At 40.2% G+C, this 13,797-nt stretch overlaps 1 protein-coding gene across 2 annotated transcripts in view; it reads left to right on the top strand.

Annotated features, from left to right (window-relative positions):
• The first annotated feature begins 459 nt into the window (after positions 1–459).
• Positions 460–13,797, top strand: part of slc4a3 (solute carrier family 4 member 3) — a 108,334-nt gene continuing 94,996 nt past the window's right edge. The window contains exon 1 of one of the 2 annotated variants that reach the window (XM_049484888.1): positions 460–722. The gene's annotated coding sequence lies outside the window, so the exon portion shown is untranslated. The remainder of the gene's footprint in view (positions 723–13,797) is intronic. The other variant, XM_022680181.2, reaches the window with a different exon arrangement.

Consider the following 13,797-nt stretch of genomic DNA (forward strand, 5'->3'; position numbering starts at 1 on the left):
AGGAAACATTCAGAAACAGGTGCTTGGTTTGTCAACAGCAACCAGGTATGGGTGGGCGTTAGGGGGCGGGGCCAAACTGAATTTAATGTAAAGTGAACGGAACTAAATCAGATGAATAGTTCGGAATGACTCGTGTGTCTGTTCTGATTTGACTTTTTCTTCACTATCTGAAGAAAATACGAGGGAGCAAAAGTGAATCAATTTCATAATATGTTTGGTTGATATGTGAACTTAACTGAATCAGAAATATATATATGGAATCCTGTTCTGATACAGGTTCTGACCCACGTTCTGGTTTTGCTCTTTTTTTGTCGTCGTCTGGAGAAAAAGTGAGGAAGCGCAAGTGAATCAGTTGAATCAGACGTTTGATTCAGATGAATCGGTTGGACCACTCGTTTAATTCATAAAGCTCGATTCTCTGATTCAACCTGTTCAAGTGAACCGGCTCGGCTGAAAGAATCGTTGGATCGAAGACTCGAACTTGCCTTTACAGTAAAATCTATCGCCCTGAGGAAGAGGAGCAGTAGCCCACCCCGCCCTTGCTGGAGTCGCGAGGCGGAAGACAGTCGACCCTCGGCGTCACGCGAGTTGCCGGGAGGAGTAAGAAGAGGAAGAGGAGGAGGAGGAGGGAGGACCGCAGATCTCGGTATGGTCGCTGAGTGACCGCTTGCCTCGCGCACTCGTTCCGCCAGGGCAGGGCAGCTCCCCAAAAATACGCACAGGTAGGCCGGCCGGTCCTCGCGCCTCACACACTCATACAGCCCACCGCAGGCGACATGCACGCGTTGCGAGAGATGCAGACGCGCGCGCAGCCTTCACTGATCCATCCTTTAGCTGCATAGTATGAAGCCCCATTCTACACGCAGGCGCGCGCAGCTCAGAAAGCTCCAAACGCGTCGGTTGCACTGTAGTAAACCGCTGCGTGTTGCTGCTGCATGTTACAGAAGGAGAGACCGACCCTCAACGGTAGCCCACTGTCACGCCAATGATGCATGCGAGGCTCTCGTGCCAATACATGCATGCAGATGCAAGGTCGTACAGAACCGTCATACAACCTGGCATCTCGCGCTCTAGCCCTCAATCTGCCCACAACAAAGGCCAGCCGCCTTCCTCCCGCTGCGCGCGCGCGACTGTCTCCTCCACCGCGCTCTGAAGGGTTAACGCAGCATCCAGCAGCGCTGGAGCTCACACACACACCCCACATGAATCACTGTGTTTTAAAAAAAGAAATGCTGCGCGTGGAAATATATGTACAAGCAGCCTTATGCAAACTGTGGCATACTCTACTATATACAAGGGCTGCAACTAATGATTATTTTGTAGTCGACTAATCTTTTAAGAAAATTTCCAATTAGATGATAAGTCAATCTTTAAAATTATCATTATATCTGCCATGTAGTCCACCTCTGCATCCTATGAGTATGGATCCTGTTCCTAGCTTTCTCTTTTGCTACAGAAACAGTAACAGAAAATATTTAATCTGTAGTGTTTGGCTACTTTTGGCAACAAAACTGAATGTAATTAAGCAGCCCTTAATTGCGTTTCTGTCCCCAGCTTGTTCTTGCAATCCTACTATATAATGCCATGCCTTTCTCTAGTTATCTGAAAAATCTCTTATGGATCGTTGACATCTCTAAAGTATAAATGGTCAAAATTTGATTGCCTTACCTCCTGATAATATACTTGTTGCAGTTTAATCTGGTGTTTGTATGGTTATTTCGGGGCTAGAAAATTCATGCTGGGTATACCCAGTAATACGGGTATAGGTATTGGGCTGAGGTCAGTAGAACATTGTGGATTGGCTGGTAGTCCAACCCATATTTTTTTTTACTGATCTTTTACTTTTTATTTTCCATGGAACACAGTGTTTTTAACTCTGAGCAGGAACACAGTTGACACAGTGTCCCATGACTTTTGCCATGCCCCCTGGAAATGCATGTGGGTCCTTCCAGAGTTAAATGCATGTCTGTTTGCATGTACAGTTCTAGCCAGATGCTGCAGGTCACGATTCTTACCACCCACGGAGCTGTACACTGTAAGTGGCATTGCCTTCTCACACAAGATTTCACCTCACAACTTATACAGATGTGAGCAGTCCCAAGCTGCCCTGAGCTAACACTTCATGATCAGTTTAAATATTGCTATCCCATTATTTTTGGCATGTTGGTATATGTCCACATGTTTGTGAAGTTTATAGTCATGAATATTGCTTCTCTCCACACTGATGATCATTTTTCTTTTTTAACTGTTGAAAGTTAGAACTTCCATTCTGTAGTTATTGTTCTAGTATAAACGATACAGAGTGAATTTTCTGATTTCCTGCACTTTCTCTGGACGTCTGGGCCTTTGCAGATGCTTCTGCTACCCACACATTTCCCTAAATATAGATCCATACGTCAACACATAGGGCACAGCGTGGCTTTAGGGTAAGTGAGTGGACAATTACAGCACATACACTCCCTCTGTATAGTGGTGTGCATCAGAGGCTTTCAGTGGGCTCACATGTGGCTGATTATTAAGTTTTGCTTGCTCAGAAATGGCTAAAATTCATAAATTTAGGTCAGTGTGTTGAAGCTCCATGGATGGAAACAAGTACTGAACAATATATGTATGTAAACAGTAGTGTCATGTGATATGGGACTAAAATTAGTGGTTATGGTTGGTGTGGCAGTGGATAACACCACTCACTCAAAGCATTTATTTGCAGAAAATGAGAAATGGATGAAAAAACAAAAAGATGCAGAGCTTTCAGACCTCAAATAATGCATAGAAAACAAATTTATATTTAGAAAGTTTTAAGAGTTCAGAAATCAATATTTGGTTAAATACTCCTGGCTTTTAATCAAGGTTTTCATGCATGATGGCATCTTCTCCTCCACCAGTCTTACACACTGCTTTTGGATAACTTTATGCCTTTACTCCTGGTGCAAAAATTCAAGCAGTTCAGCTTGGTTTGATGGCTTGTTTTCATCGACCTTCCTCTTGATTATATTCCAGAGATTTTTAATTTGGTAAAATCAAAAAAACTTTTCAGTTTTCTTATTTTTTCCCAGTGCTGTATATATTTTCAAATAAAATAGTATGTTTAGCATGTATTACAAATACTATGAAGTATTTTTCATCTGGTTGATGTTTACAAAGGGTGTAAAGAAAAGTGCCTATGGTGCAATACTTATAAACGGAACCAAACAAAGCAATCTAATCAGTGTAACTTCTGACAGATTTTTAAAATATTATTTAAGCAAACACTACCAGTACTTAGAAAGAACAGGGCCATTGAAGTTTATAATGCAAACGTAAATATCTACTAATACCTTAATATATTTAAAACATATCATTGATTTTCATTAATAAAATACAGGGGTTGGGCAATGAAACTGAATCACCTGGTTTTAGACCACAGTAATTTATTGTCTCGACGGACAGTTCTGGTGGAAACAGGAGAGTTGAGGAGCACACTGAATTCTGCCGTGATTTGAGCAGCCGTGGTTTTAGTTTTTTTGGATACAATCCGGGTTAGCACCCGAACATCCCTTTCAGACAGATTCCTCTTACAGCGTCCACAGTTAATCCTGTTGGAAGTGGTTGTTCCTTCTTGGTGGTATGCTGACATTACCCTGGATACCGTGGCTCTTGATACATCCCAAAGACTTGCTGTCTCGGTCAAAGATGCGCCAGCAAGACGTGCACCAACAATTTGTCCTCTTTTGAACTCTGGTTCACCCATAATGTTGTGTGCATTGCAATATTTTGAGCGAAACTGTGCTCTTACTCTGCTAATTGAACCTTCACACTCTGTTCTTACTGGTGCAATGTGCAATTAATGAAGATTGGCCACCAGGCTGCTGCAATTTAGCCATGAAACCTCCCACTTTGTTTCATTGTCCACCAACCCCTGTATCTAGCACAGGCAAAATGATCCTAGCTTTAGATGTACATTGCCTATTAAAGAGCATTGCACTTGTGTAATGTGTATGTTTAGAGATTCTAGAGGATCGCCTACTTTAACACACGCACTGCAACTCTGAAATGACTTGTTAAAGAGGTGATTAGTTGACTGTGTCAGCTCTGTTGGGAGAAGAACCAGCCATAAATATGCAGCACAGTAGATGCCAGAACCAAAATTGCAGAACCTTTCCCTATAGGATTAAAAGGGAATCAAAACAACTATGTCAGTATTGGTTAGTATTGATTCTAATGCCAATAATTTAGACTCATAGTCACAGTAATGGAAATGCTCTGCTCAGTGCTCAGACAGTATGATACAATAGCTCCACCTGGCTTCTCTAAAGAGGGAGCTTTTATGCAGTATTGATTATGGCTCTGGGGATATATCTTGTTTGTAAATGTGACAGAATAGAGAGAAAGGGCAGAGATATTAGATACTTTAGACTAGAGATGCGCCAATATGGGAAATCTGGGCTAATGCCGATATGCGATATTACATGTGTACATATCTGTAGATGCCAATGCCAATTTTGCTAGTATTGAAGCACGCCCTTGACTGGGCAGAGAAGAAGAAAAGAGGGGAAAGCGTAAAGCGTGAAGCTGAAGCCCCCCTCATACGAAGAGAAACATGAGGAAAAATAATAAAATTAAAGAAGGAGGAAGATGGGGAGGAGGTGGGTGCAAGGTTGTTCAAGAAGAGAGAACAAGAGAACAAGAGAGGAAGTGATGGTTTAAATAGGAAAGGAAGTGGGAGAAGTGAGGGCGTGGATCAACTCTCAAAACTAAGCTATAATACAAAGCTCTACGTATAGTGGCATGAAAAAGAATTTGCACCCTGCAGACATTTTCCATTTTTGCTTTTTTGTTGTACTGATATTTTTCCAATTATCAAACAAAATTTAATATCAGACAAAGATAATCTGAGTAAAATTAAAATAATAATGTTATTTATTAAAGGATTGGTTGTGTCACTTCTGGGGGCAACATCTGCAATCAAGCTTACCAATAACTGGCAATAACTTGGTCCACTCTTATTTGCAGAACTGTTTTAATTCAGCCACACTCGAGGGTTTTTATTTCGGGCATAAACGTAATGTTTAAGATCATGCCTCAACATCTTAAACAGACTTTGACTAGGCCATTCAGAGGTGGACTTGTTTGTGCGCTTTGGATCATTGTCCTGCTGCAGAACCCAAGTACACCTGAGCTTGAGGTCACGAACAAATGGCTGGACATTCTTCTTCAGGGTTGTCTGGTAAACAGCAGAATTCCTGCTTCAATGTATTACAGCAAGTTGTCCAGGTCCTGAAGCAGCAAAGCAGCCCCAGACCATCACACTACCGCCACCATGTTTTAAGTACAGTACGATGTTCTTTTTCTGAAATTATGTGTTAGCTTTCGCCAGATGTAACCTTCCAAAACGTTCCACTTTTGTCATGTCAGTCCAAAGAATATTTACCCAAAGTCCTGCTCTTGGTCCACAGCCTTAGAAATGACTTTGTAACCATTTTTAGACTCACAGATGTCAATGACTTTGTTTTCTAATTTGTTTTTGAATTGTTTTAAATCAGCTTAAAACAATGGATTTTAAAGTAGCATGGCAAATATCGGCCAAGTGCTGTAACGTGAATAGTAAACCATTCTGGATGCAGCTATCAAACAATCTATGTGTATGAGGTGATTGTCTTTGAGTAATTGTTTATTATCTTTATGACAAGGAGAGTATATACAGAGTGTTAAGACTACACAAGGGATAATGTGTCTATTCTCCCTAGTATACCTGACTATTTTTAGGCCAATGGTGTAATACTGGTGTAATGGTGTTACATTTTCTGTAAACCTTTGGTTGAAGAGGTTTCAGCGCAGCTCGCACCACCACAGATACCAGCGTCCAGTACCAGTTGTTAGCTGGAAGTCATGGTTAAGAATACGAGTTCATGTCTATAAATGAAATAGAATCATGTAGGCTTTGTTTTCAGCGCTCAGCTGTTGTGGATGCTGTGGATGTATTCTGATCTCAGTGTGGATAGCAGGATGTAGAGAGTATGTTGAAAGCACTTATACACATTTAGAGTGAATGAGAGCCTGTTTCTGCACACTCAGGTTACAGTGCCACAGAAAACAAGTGCTTTTAGTGTTTCCTCTTCCCTCTGGGCATTTGGAGATGTTTCGATATTGTTTAAGTTCACTGATTTCTGTTTAGAAATGGTCAGCGATGTGTTGCTGCTTTGAAATTATAGACGTTACAGTCATTACTGGACAAACATGGAGTTTTTAACTGTTATTTCTGAGGATGTTTTGTGGTTGTAGTTTGATTAGATGCTGCAGTTCTCCCTATTAGACAGTACTGCCTGCCTGGGCCACTTTGTAGATTTAACCCTTTCAGACCCTGCATCTGTTACAATGGACATCATGCCTTTTTTTTCTTTTTTGTGTATTCTTGCACTGAACACAGATAGAGACACATTGCCCATCAGCTAAGCCCCGCCCGCTACATTGAAAAAAAATAATCTTCATGCTAATGTAAAGTATGGCAGCATTCTAGCTAAAGAGTCAGAGTAAACACTTTTCCCACATGATGTCATGCATTTTTACTGCTTAGTAATTTTTTAAAAGTAAAATATGTTTTAAATTTTAACTAAAAAGTTATATAGAATAGAAACAATCACAGTTTCATCACATAATTCAGGTCTGAAAGTGTCAGGCAGGGCAGGCAGGGAGACGAGGAGGTGGATGTAAGTGGAGGTAAGAAAATATTTACTAAATAAATAACAAATAAACAAAGAAACAAGGAACAAGTAAACACGTAACAAAGAAATAACAAACACAAACAAACGAGGGGGTAACGATAACATAAAACAGGGAGGCTAAACAAAGAAACAAACGAGTAACTGAAACAAGACTAAAATAAACAAACAGGGCAAGGAAAACAAAGGAATAAACAAAATACTAACAAGGGGAATACAACTAGGATAAACAAGAAATAAACAAGAAGATAAATAAAGAACAAGGACAAGGGCTAAGGCTATGAAAAACGAGGGCTAGATAGAGAACACAAGAAACGCTGAGAAAGACAAACGACAGGAGTTGGTGCAAAGACCGACAGAAAACACTGACACAGAAGGACTATTTAACACACACGGGAAGTGGAAACACCTGGGGCGAGGGGGCGGAGCTACAAATTGACACAGGTTGAAAAATACTGGGACACCCATGCATGAGGACAAACAGGAAACAGGGCCAGGACATGACAGAAAGCGTTAAAGTCTAAGACATAAGCTCTAAAAGTCCTTTACCAGTGGTTACCGGACACTGCTCATAGGCTGCTGCTGGCTGGATATTTCTGGTTGCTATACTATTTTTAGTTCAGCCTTAAAACTGAGGTGTTTAATAACTCCAGCAGCACTGCTGGGTCTGATCCACTCGTATAAGCACAACACATTCTACTAACACACCACCGCTATGTTAGTGGCACTGCAGTGCTGAGAATGACCAACCACTCAAATTAAACCTGCTCTGTGGAATCTCCAAAGATAATTTGGTCGGTTGCAAACATCTCAATTTTTGAAGATTGATTACACTTATCAGAAATGCAGTTGCACTTAGAAGGAAGTTTCTGATTGTAATTGCATATAGAAGGAAGATAAAAGTTGCCAGGAACAATTTGAACTGATTTGGGCAATATTTATTAGGCTACACATACAGAAGTAGTGTGTAATGCAACATGACAGAGTTGTAGAGGTTCCTAATGGTGTGTCCAGTAATCCACCCCATACAGCTTGAATATTCTTGCAGTTTCTGCAGATGTTGTGGTGCAGTTGGAGTGTGTCACATCGTATCGTATGCAATAATATCGGCAACATTTTTGAATGTCGTGATTGATACATTGATATATTCTGTAATATTGTGCCATATTATCCCCCTAATTATCACATCAGGGTACTACTTTTTTACTGTTTTTGAAGAAGAAAAAAATCACACTGTTTTCATTTCCCATTACACATCTACTAGAGACTTATTATATATCTACTAGAGATTATATCTGTGCAGATATCATGACATTCTGGATCATTGACTTCAGTTAAAAATCTAATGAAATTCTTGTATTTTTAAATATCTCAGTTGGGGGTGTAGTGTATCATATCGTATGCAAAAATAATGAATGTATGTGTAAATGTATGTGATGATGAAAAAGACCCCTAAAAATCATATTTCTATCAAATTTTAATGTCTATTTTACCATTTAAAGCCCTATCTGGACGGGATTAGTCTCTCAGGGGGACGTCTGTGAAAAATATTTCACACTTCTACTTAGTGAAAAAACAGGAGGACCAGTGAGTTTTTTAGCTTTCTCGGTCACATGACATCGCATTCAGTAGCTCCTCCATTTCCACTCGCTGTTGTGTTTACGTGGATCTCCGTGGAAACGCGTGCCTGAAGTGGGGGTGTAACGTATCATATTGTATGCAAAAATAATGATTAAAACTTCATTTTAGTGCAGTAGCGTACTCTTGAAATATATATTTCTTTTAATTCAGTGTTTTTTCATATCGCCAAGAGTATGGTTATTGCAAAAAATACCATGAAATATTGTGATATTATTTTTAGGACCATATCTCCCACCCTTAGTGTACAGTGTTAATTTAGCAAAAACAAAGAATGACTTTTGAGTTCTGGATTTTGAGTTCTGTTCTGTTTTGAAACTTCTGGATCTAAAAACTCAGTGCAGTCATGCCAGTGGAGCAGTTTTTTGGAATTGTTCTTTTAAATCAAATATTTTTCAATTTTTTCTTTTTTAAGGCAGGGATCAATCTGTATGTAGCACACTTCATTTCGTCTGTTCAGGCATGAGCATGCATGAGCCTTTACCGTGAACTCTGTGACCAGTGCCGTGACTGGTTCAGAAAGAGGCCAGGCCAATAATTGCACTTCTCCTCTATCATTATCACAGCGAGTGAAACAGAGCAGCCGGGTCACAGATGACGAAGTGTCCGAGTGCACAGCTGGCCTCGGCCGCTGCTGTTGCTGCATGACGGAGTGGGTGCTAGCGCGCTAACCCATGCATCACTCAGGATGAACTGAGCTCCCGAGCGCATGCAGAGGTGCTGTAATCCGGGATGTGTAGGCACTGTGCTGTCATCACACCTGTTAGAGACTCCCAGAGGCTTCTGCAAGCTGTGAATATCACACTCCTTCCCTCAAGACCAGTTCAAGGCGAGCGAGGTTTGCCGTGGGGAGATGCGCAGCATTCACTTTGGTGTTTGCTGGAGATGATGTGATAGATTAAGATGAAAAGGCTGTGCGGTGTCTAAACAACATTTCAGATTTTATTTATGTAGATTAAGATATTATAGGGATTTTGTCTTTTAAGTTATAAATTAGGGGTGGGCGATATGGCTATAAAATAATATCACGATATTTCAGGGTATTTTTGCGATAATGATATACTTGGTGTATATAGGAAAACAAATAAATAATTAATTAATTTCAGGAATATAGTATAATAGTATAACAGTATAATCATAATGTGGCAAAATAAATAATATAGCATACAATAATATAATGCAGCAAATAATATTGCAGAATATTTAGTGCATGCATATAAACTGCAAACTAAAACAATTATACAATAAATACACCTAAAGCTTCACAGTAAATAATAGACCACTTTTAAGACCGAACAGCCCTATTATCACGATATGGATTTTTAATATCATGATATTTCTGTGTCACGATATATTGTATACGATATAATATTGCCCACCCCTATTATAAATTATACATTTATTTTGTATTTCAGACTTTCATCTATCTATCTATCTATCTATCTATCTATCTATCTATCTATCTATCTATCTATCTATCTATCTATCTATCTATCTATCTATCTATCTATCTATCTATCTATCTATCTATCTATCTATCATCCATCCATCCATCCATCCATCCTGTTAAACCTCAAATCTTAATTACTAGATGTTTATCTTACTTTGTCTTTTTCATCATAAACATTTCTGTTAATACCTTTATTCTTTCAGCTATAAGATATTATATAATTAAACTGACTTTCTATATTATTTTAATACTTATGTTAAAAAGTCATTGTCACTGTTGTTCCTTCTATTTATGTGTTGTAAATGCTTATTCATATTTTATAAACTCCTTTATATATATTTTATAAAGTATTTATAAACCCCTTTATAAAGGAACCTTATTTTAAAGTGGTACCTAATGTTCTGTATATTCTTCTTTTCATAAAGGTCAACAAATACTTGAAGACAATTAATCTGGTAGTATACAGATTTTTATTTGAAGTCACTATTAAAAAAATACTTTTATTTAATTTTAATATCCGCTACAGAAAGTCCTATTCTTTTGGCAGTGCTTTTTTACAGGGACTTAATAATGCTGTGTGTGAGTATTTCCCCATCTGAGCAATAGGAACTTAAAGTAGCTGAATGTATTCATTGCAAGAAGGTGGACATTTAGTGTGGTAGAAATGGTTTTCCCCGATAATGTGAGTGTTGCACTTTTTTCTATTAAACAAAATGGTGATAATTATATAATATATTATGGTTGTTTTGTGGAGCGATTTCTTTTATGGACACAATCATGTCAGAGAGAGAGAGAGACATATACAGGGTGTTGACACAAATGTGTAAATGTATGTGATGATGAAAAAGACCCCTAAAAATCATGCCGCATCTATGCGCATTTTACATGCGCACATCTGGGCGCTACAAGTCTGCCCTGTCTTTACACGGGCAATTTATTCAGATTTTGAAATTCTGAATATGTTACAAAAATAATCAGAAAGACAGACGGACTTTGAACATTCTGATGAATATTTATTGAAAACACGTGCCACACAAGTAGTACTGTTCATGCAAGATGATGCAACAAAACAAAAGAAATACAGCATTAAACTAATAAACATATTTTCGTTTCTTTTGGAAATGTACATAACGAAAAAAATTATGATTGCTGTAAGATTCCAAAGATAAATGTTTTAAGTAGGCCTATGCCTTAATTAAAAAATAAATAACCGGCAATCGGTGAAACGGAAACACTTGAAACTCTAATAAACAGACCAAAGGGCAACCCTGATAAAACAAAAACTCAATGTGATATAAAATAGACAAACATAAATAGCCCTAAACGAATAAATAGGCCTAGCCTAATTTGAATCAGTGCAGATTAACAGACCAACGAGGTAGCGTTGCATAAAAAAAAAAAACTGAAACAGTGATTTGTCCTCAGCTCTGAGTTTTCTCAAATTGTGAGAAAGGAAGACCAATTTGTCAACATTGTCAGGGAGAAGTGAACTCCGCGTCTTGCTCACAATGAAGCCGGCCTTAGAGAAGATGCGCTCCGATGGTGTGGACGTGGATGGGATGGAGTGAATACGCATGGCTGCTCTGGCCAGCTTCGGGTAGCGCTCCTCGTTTGTTTTCCACCATGCTAGCGGTCCCGACTCAACTTTTGTTTTATCCTCCAAGTACCGTTTCATTTCACTGTTCTGCTCTTCTGCCTGCTGCTCCTCATCTGTACCCATCAGCATGGATATTTCGTCCTGCTTTTCATTCTTTTTTGTTTTCTTCTGTGGTACAGGCCCGGGTTCGTTGTCGTCTCCACTGGCGTGCTGTCTCTGGGCAGGCTCTTCTGCTGGAGATAGACTCTCAGCCAAATCCAACACTGTAGTATATGCCTGGTCGCGTTTCTCTTCCTCCATGAACGATAGGCTTTTAAAGCGTGGATCCAAGACAGCAGCTTTGATGTATATGCTGGACTGCAGCTCCTCATTTAGCTCCCACCTCTTGTCAATTTCCTCACTAAGTGTTTTCTTCAGTGCTGTCACGGCCGCACTGTCATCCTCGCGCAGCATCAGATGACGTCTTTTCATGTTAATGAGCATGGGCAGCGTGGCAGAGAGAGATGCATTAACATCTTGTGAAAGCAACTCGGTAAGTGTGACCATCGGCTTCAGCACCGACACTATGTCTTCTGCTATCCTCCATTGGACCGTGGTGAGATCCAAAACGCGGTCAGATCTGTGTGTGGTAACGGGGTCGGAAAGTACAGCGGTGACCGGCCACCTCTGTTCCAGAAGGCGCTCCAACATGCAGTGAGTGGAGTTCCATCTCGTGGAGACATCCTGGATGAGTTTGTGTTCAACGACGTTCTGTTGTCTTTGTTTTTCAGTGAGAGCCGCTGTAGCCTTGGCACTTTTCTTAAAATGTCCAACAAGACGTCTGGCAGCTGCTATGACACGGCAAATAGGGTCTTTTTTAAGAGCCGCATTGATGCACAGCTGCAAAGTGTGCCCTGCGCAACGAACTCCTTGGACGTTACCCCAGGACGGGTTACGAGATAACTGATCGGCGCACAGCACCATGTTCGCAGCATTGTCGTGTACAAGAGCGACCCTTTTTTCCGCGGGGATTCTAAACTCTGCCATTACTTCGCTGAGTCGCTCTGCTATGTTAGCAGCTGTGTGGCTAACTCCCAACTCTTCAGTTTCCAGCACGAATGAATGCAGTCGCCAGTTATCAGAAATAAAATGCGCTGTGACCGTCATGTAACTTTCCATCTGGTTAGACGTCCATATATCCGTTGTGAAGCTGAGTGCTTTACAGTTTTCGATCTTGCCCAGAAGTGTTTGTTTTGTTGTGCTGTATTTGCTCTTAACCGCGTGCATCACTGTTTCACGTCTTGGCAGGCTGTATCCGGGCTCGAGGCATTCAATTAGATTTTTAAATCCCTCACCACTGACGATATTCACAGGTCGCATGTCCAGCGCTATGAAGTCAGCTATTTTGTCAGTTATGTCTCTCTTCCTTTTTTCAGACAGAGGGGCTTTCATTACGAGCTTCTGCTGCGTTAATGATGAGGAGGATGATGATGAGGATGCCGTGGAGGTGGAGGGGGATAGATCGCAATAAAGTGGCGCCTGTACAGAGATTTAAATAATAAGTGACAGTGAAACAGTGCGCTGGATAATTTAGCCTTACCAATACTAGCGACAAAACAAAATGTACTTAATTATTTATTGCATTCAAACTTCAGTTCGGCATAGGATAGCTAGGCTAGTAAGCTACTTACATTTTTGAGGTGGTAAAGCATGTTCGTGGTGGACGAATGATAGGCGAATGTTTTCCTGCAAATTCGGCAAGTAACCCTCTTTGAGTCATCTTTATCCTTTTCAAAATGTTCCCATATTTTAGAGCTCCTTCCAGACATGGCCAGAATGCCTTCTGTCCTTGTCAAACAAATCGCCAACGGTAAATTCCTGTCACGTCTTCCTTTGTCACGCCGTTGAAATTAAAAGTCCCAGAAGCCCTTTGATGAGACGCAGCTTTTTTTCCTGCGACCAATCGACCAATGGAATTTGGTCGACTAGTAATTTTTTGGGTCGACCAACGATTAATCGATTATTTGCCGTCAGCCTTATTTCTGTCAAACTTTAATGTTTATTTTACCATCTAAAGCCCTCTCTGCACGGGATTAATCTCTCAGGGGGACGTCTGTGAAAAATATTTCACACTTCTACTTAGTGAAAAAACAGGAGGACCAGTGAGTTTTTTAGCTTTCTTATTCACATGACATCGCGTTCAGTAGCTCCTCCATTTCCACTCGCTGTTGTGTTTACGTGGATCTCTGAGAAACACGCGGCCAAAGTGTAATTACGGTGCATGGCAGTGGATAAATAGCTATTTTATTAAACCCAAGGTGATAAAACTCTTGAGATGAGATGAGAGTCCGGACGGGACTAAAATTACCGGAGGACCGGAGGAGTTCAGCGAAAAACAGTTGATAAGTCAGCCTTTAATTTTCTCAGAGGACGTCTGA

The sequence above is a fragment of the Astyanax mexicanus genome, chromosome 11 (assembly GCF_023375975.1).
Source record: "Astyanax mexicanus isolate ESR-SI-001 chromosome 11, AstMex3_surface, whole genome shotgun sequence".
NCBI classification, from domain to species: domain Eukaryota; kingdom Metazoa; phylum Chordata; class Actinopteri; order Characiformes; family Acestrorhamphidae; genus Astyanax; species Astyanax mexicanus.